Genomic DNA, 6,552 nt, shown 5'->3' on the forward strand with positions numbered 1-6,552 from the left:
AGAAATGCAAAGCAAGTAGAAGAGATGTCACATAGAGACCTAAGAGGAAGATCATACCACCCAAACATTTACAAGATTTTGTTTAACACTTCGTGGAAATGATGCTTAGTGGGGTAGGAAATATGCTGTTTGCGACTAGTCCGTTTTGGTATTTTATTTTTTGTTAGACAATGTTCATGTATTGACAATTCTGTTATTTTTTTGTTAGTGCAAAATTAGCACATTAGCTATTATAAATTAGAATCTTAATGTAATGAAGAAGGTAGACTAAATAATATCACCTTTCACCACTAAAAAAACTCCGATTCAATAAGTTCATCGTCGGTTTTCCAAAAATCATCATTATTTTTAAAATGGTAACATTTTTGTAAATATAATAAATATTTTAAAGAAGATTTTTGCGAAAATCGCCTTCTTATACTCGAAACCATAAAACAAGATATTTTTAGTTGATATTAGTTGATATCAAGTATTCAAAGACGTTGTTTTGAAAGACCGCATTTGAATGAAGATCACTTTTTATTTTTACCTCTTCTGGTCTGGTTTTAGTCGTGTGAAAATGTTGTGGCTGATGAGATTCTAGGGCTTCTTCTTTGTCGCAATGCTCGCCATTCTCCTCTACCCCTCCCTCCATCCTTCCACCCCATCGTGTTGCTTCAACATGGGTGTGATGGTCATAGATCTGGTGCGGTGGCAGAAAATCAGGTACGGCATGAGGATAGAGAGGTGGATGGAGATTCAGAAGAACGATTGAATCTACGAATTGGGTTCTTTGTCGAGACCTGATAGCGACATGCCCTGGACAAGATTGGACTCCAAGAAGCCTTTGTCCTCTTGATGCACTTTGGGCTCCTTATGATTTGTACGAACACACTCCCTGATTAGGCTTTGGGTGCTCCCTGCTCCCTTCCCTATTTTTGTCACTTCTGCTCATTTAATTTCATTCTCATTCCGCTCAATTTTTATTTTTTTCTTATTATTTTGTTCCTTCTCTTCTCTTTACTATGAACAAACATATCAGATATTTTACTTCACCCATTTTTTTTATTAGACTTCGTTACTGTATCTTCTATTGTGTGCTTCTTGCTCTAGAAATAAATAAGATAATAAAATAAAGGAATGGGTCGATCTTCTATTGGGTTTTGCAGATTGATGAACACGTGCAAAGAGATATTATAAATCATAGGTCCTTGAAGCTTCCCAATATCATTAGATGTAAAGAGGTAAGGAATTGGAGACATTTTTGCTTTCAATGAGTGTAGTCTTAAAGTATAATTATTTGCCTTCTCTGAAGAAAATAATTCCCTTCCTTTAGCTACTTCTTACCAACTTTGTGAAAATATATATGCATCCAAGGACATATACATCTAAAGCAGAATCACTACCTGATGGAATGGTTTGTGCCGTTTTAATTACAAAAATGTTGATATCTATTTCTTTGCCCTTTAATCCTTGTTGGTAGTTAGTAACATTTTGATTTTCTTAACTAAAGAGTTATCTAATTTTGACATGTAATGATTGGACCAGCTACATACTTGAGAGTTGTGGTTGCTGAGGTAATCTTAAGTTGAAAGCTCTATACTTTGTTGCAGTCGTACTTTTTTTTAGCTTTGAAGCAATCTGACTATAACTAAATATCAGGTTCTTCAATCACCTTGCTAGCTACTGCATCTACTGTTAGGGCAAGTGAAGCATTCAATTGAATAACAGAGTTGGCTGGATCCATTTTTCTTTTGCTAATAGAGTACCTTGAAGCATAGCAAGGATTGATTCATGATGGGCAAGTGGGGGATTTTGTGGTTAACTATACCGTCTGACTATTCACCTGTTAAATGTATGTATGTTTTATTTGCTTTTGGTTTATACTTGTTCATTTTTTGTTACACGAGTATTTGTATTTTCTTGTCTGGACAGAGTTCATACTAGTTTCTGTTCACGTTTATTTCTGCCATTGATGTCATACTGATATAACTATAAGTTGCATATTTATAGTAAATAGTGTCATTTTTCAAATTATTCTGTTGTAGTTTCTTATCATGTATGAAGTGGCATATTTTCACCATCTAATAACATATTGTGGGAAACTGATTTTAGTCAATCACTGTTGAATTAGGCCTAGTCATTGTAAACTACTCATCCAATAAAAGTTATTTATTGGTGTAAGAAGTATTTTAATTTAATTTGTTTGTCTAGCTGGATCCCCATACCTAAATCTTATTTTTAATTATCTTATCACCTGGAGATATTTCTGGCATCCTGTATTATACAGAAACTGGTGTGCTTGATAATAATATAAGTTCAAGGGAGGATGAGAATATGAGATAAGGTGATGTGGAAACTGGAAAGTTGTTCTGGAAAGGATGCATTCTTAATAATGGACATAAGGTTGAAATTTAGAAGATCTTAACATTTTAACATTTTGTCTTCTTAAACTTTCTTTTGTAGTCTTGTTGAGTTTGATTTGACTGTGAAAAGAATAAGAAAATTTTTAGTGTTCCTCTTTGAAATTACTCTGTACTTCTCCCTATTGTTTTTATTTTTTATTTTACTTGTATATGGTTTCTACTTTGTATTTCAAATCTTGTTCCATTAGTTTAAATACATGTCTATTAATTTTTAATGTTTCCTTGACAGCTAAATGCTTGAAGAGGGTGAAGCTTGCACTAACTTGTATAGCAAGTATTCTTGTGATTATGTGCTGAAGAGACTAATGCTCTCTTTATTTCTCTCTCACACATAGTATTTGTGCTTCCTATTTTCACTTCTGTTGTTTGAATGATACTTCCTATATTCAAATAATCAATTAAAATACAATATTTGTGTAGTATGATATTGATCTGTATTATTTTTAAGAATAACAGTAACGGCTCGTGATCATAATACTAGAGTAGAGAAAGTAATGGCACATTCCTTTTCATTTTCATAATGTGAAACTGAATTTAAGATATATTATGTAATCAATAATCATAATATATTTTAAGTAAAAAACCTACATCTAGAAAACTAAGTGAATAAGACTCTGTTTATTTTCTTCTATGCTAAGGCCTAAGGCCAATATTTGCTATTTGGTATTTGCTCATTTCATTTAGTTTTTTCCAAGGCCATACAGACATACTGCTTTGTTTTGTTGAGAAATCTTCTCTATCTCTATGTTATCAGATGAAGAAAAGAAAAACCAACTTGACTGGAAATTAAGACGACAGAACCAGGCAAATACAAAAAGAGTAATGTGCACTTCGTGAGTTCTACTTATACCCATTATTTTTTTTAAAATAACAGGATTTTTAATGTTGTTTTAAACTCTTAATTATTTGTAAAATGAAATTTCTGCTATATATGATTTAATGTTAGGAAACTAACTAAGTTCTATTGATTTCATCAATCGTTCATTTCTCAAACTAAGTAGGCTTAGGCTTTTCATTATAGAAACAGTTTTTTTTTTTAGAAAAAATGTGTTGAGAAAATTTTTTGTGTTGGGAAGGTTAAAGGATAAGATTCTCGATCGCATTATTAATTGAACTTATAAAATATAAGAGTGAATTGCCTGTTATAAAATTGGTGGCTTTTACAGCCACTCCCACTTCGTTGACCTCAGGTTGTCCTAATATGATTCCACTAACATGTCCAAGTTAAACTATTAATTATGTATACCTGGTCACAGCTTTTGATGTTCCCATCACCACGTACGTACTTAAGGATATAGGATACTCAGAAAACGTAGAATTTTGATTGATTTAGTATGGATAACTTAACCCTTGGTATTTCTTCTCATATTTCAATAATTTGTAATAAAAATAAAGTTTCAACCACCTTTTTTTCTATTGGCTTTTTGTCTTATTTTCTGTACATTGATTTTATTATTATTATTATTATTATTATTATTATTATTATTATTATTATTATTATTATTATTATTATTATTATACATGAATTAACATCTTACTTTTTTATTTGCATGAATTCAGTGAAGTTCGGGTTGAGGGATTGGAGACCCTGGGTTATCTTGATAACTAGCAGAGCAAGGAGCACTTTACCGAGGAGGGGATGCTCTAAAGTTTGAATCAGAAGTAAGATTAATTTTTCCCTTCTATTTTGTTATAGGAAGCAAGATGTTGATATTATTAAATGCATAATGTGGATTTATATCACTAAATTGAATTATTTGAAATAAGTTAAATATATTTCTTTAATTTTAATCTATGTGAACACTTCAGATGAAACTTAAAAAATTAATTTTCTTTATGGACAAAAAAAAGTTATAGACTCAGCATTGTTACATAGAACATTTGAACAATTTATAGTTCCTAAAGACGTTATTCATTTATTCATTATTTATAAATATAAATTATTATGCTAGTATCAAATTCATGGCAAAAGTGAGCTTCCATACGTATTTGAACAATGCTTTTCATTTGACAACTTTTTTGTTTTCACACAATTTTTTTTAAATAAAATATTTTAAGACGGTTATTTAAAAAATCGTCTTGAAAAATATACATTCTAAGACGGTTATTAACTAAAAATTGTCTTAAAATAATATTTTTCTAAAACAATTTTTATCTAACAATCATCTTAAAATGATATTTTTTTTAAGACGGTTTAGTCATTAGACTCAGCTCTACCATAGTTCATGCTAATATTCTTCACATGACACAATCAATTATTACTAAACTTTTTATTTTCTTTTTACAAATTGTATGATTTAAATGTTATATAAACATTGGTTAAAAATCATAAATGTGACCAAAATTATCTAATAATTTCTCGATATAATCAATCTTCTAAATCATCCACGCTAACATATATTGAAAAAAAGGAAATAAAAGTTATACGGAACTTTATTTGGATTACAATCCTTCCTTCGATATTTCCTTGATTGCTTAATGTTACACAAGCATGAGGCTAGAGTGTCACTAGATGACCTCTTGCAATTGCAAAGGCTTGAAAGATAAGAGTTTGACCCAAGTGATTCTAACTTTGTTGTTTCCATTAGAAGTTCCTTTTTTTAATTTTGTTGGGGAGAGAGAAATGTACAACATTTGAAAAGAAGAAGAAGGAATCTAATACTTATAAAATTGATAAATAGGTATACAAAAAGATTATGAGTTAGAGATATGGATTCAGCATTTATGAACTAAGAAAGATTGACTGAGATCTATATTAGTGAAATGGTAACATCCAATGCAGTTGACAAAAAACCAGCTAGTATCAAAATCAATATATATCTAGAACGCATCTAACATGCAAAAAGACCATTTTTTTCCTACCTAGAGATCTTATAATAGTTCTTACCTTCTCTGCTAAAGCAAAAGAGAACTTCAATGGTCATTTAAGACAACACTCTTGAGTTAAGAGGAAATGAAAGACATACAAAAAGAAACCCTAGATTTATGAACTCTCCCTTTTCAAAATTATTTTAAAAATATTTATAAATTAAATTATTTAAGTAATGACTAATAATATTATTTAATAACACTACTTGTAATTCAAAGAATAAAATTTGTCCTCCAATGATAAGCTTTAAAATGTTGTGTATAACCCATGACACTAAAACCTTTAGCGACATGAGCTATACACAATATTTAATAAATATCATAAAAATATATTAATAATATTTATTCATATTTGACAATATTTTTAAAATATTGTAAAAAACTTTTAACAATATTTTTACTAAGTATTAGCCAAAAAACTGTTACTAAAGATCACATTTGTTGTAATGTATCTCATCAATAAAAAATGTTTTTCTTAAATAAGCTAAAATAAATTGGCACATTATAGGAAATGAAGAATTAATGAATATAATTATGGTCGTTTAAAAAATGAAAAAATTGTGATGTTTAATTATTATTTTTTTATCTGTAAAAAATCTTTTTTATTTGGAGAAAAAAATCTTACAAGAGGGAATCTATTTAATAAATGAGATAGAAATATTTATTATTTTGATTAAAAGTGAATCTATTAATCTAACTAAGGAAAAAACAATAATTGATTTGAAATTTTTTTAGTAATAGGTATTAAATTAGGTAAAGTTAAATCATTAATTGCTATTATTGTGTTACACGGGTTAAAAAAACCATTTATCAATTCATGATATGCTTAACTCTTAATAAGTATATTTAATTAAGAAATTTATTTGTCATCATAATTGGTACAATAAATATTTATTTTAATGTATACTAATATATAATATATACAACACATTATGAGCCAGGTGTATGAGTGTTGTAAATTTCTTAGTAAGGTATTCAATTCTTGTGGATAAAGAATACACAACACATTGAGAATGACAATGAGACAAGTCAAAAGTGAGTCTCGATCTATTAGTTTTGCCTTTTACAAAAAAAAAAACGGACTTTATTGTTTAAGAGATCACCTTTTAGAAGAAGTGAGATGAACACTTTAAGCCAACTCCATGGTCATGGCAGGTGCATTTGGGTTAGGAGTGACAAAATGGGTTTATCTACTCTGCTCGCCATTAAGGGTGGAAATGGGCTAGAGGCTCGTTGGAGGCTTGTGGTCTGGTCGGCAAAAGGCTTAACCTGTTTATTA

The 6,552-nt window shown here is 29.5% G+C and overlaps 1 long non-coding RNA gene across 4 annotated transcripts; it reads left to right on the plus strand.

The window, feature by feature from the left end:
- The first annotated feature begins 330 nt into the window (after positions 1-330).
- Positions 331-6,552, plus strand: LOC102664854 (uncharacterized). Of its 4 annotated transcripts, none has more exons than XR_005887041.1 (6): positions 331-862; positions 1,149-1,223; positions 1,528-1,556; positions 1,642-3,238; positions 3,966-4,067; positions 6,429-6,552. It is a non-coding gene; the product is annotated as an uncharacterized lncRNA (long non-coding RNA). The 4 variants fall into 4 exon arrangements; XR_416884.4 differs by lacking the exon at positions 6,429-6,552 and having other exon boundaries at positions 336-862; positions 1,642-1,834; positions 2,635-3,238; positions 3,966-4,198; XR_001383525.3 differs by lacking the exon at positions 6,429-6,552 and having other exon boundaries at positions 363-862; positions 1,642-1,834; positions 3,160-3,238; positions 3,966-4,198.

This window comes from Glycine max, chromosome 11 (genome assembly GCF_000004515.6).
Source record: "Glycine max cultivar Williams 82 chromosome 11, Glycine_max_v4.0, whole genome shotgun sequence".
NCBI classification, from domain to species: domain Eukaryota; kingdom Viridiplantae; phylum Streptophyta; class Magnoliopsida; order Fabales; family Fabaceae; genus Glycine; species Glycine max.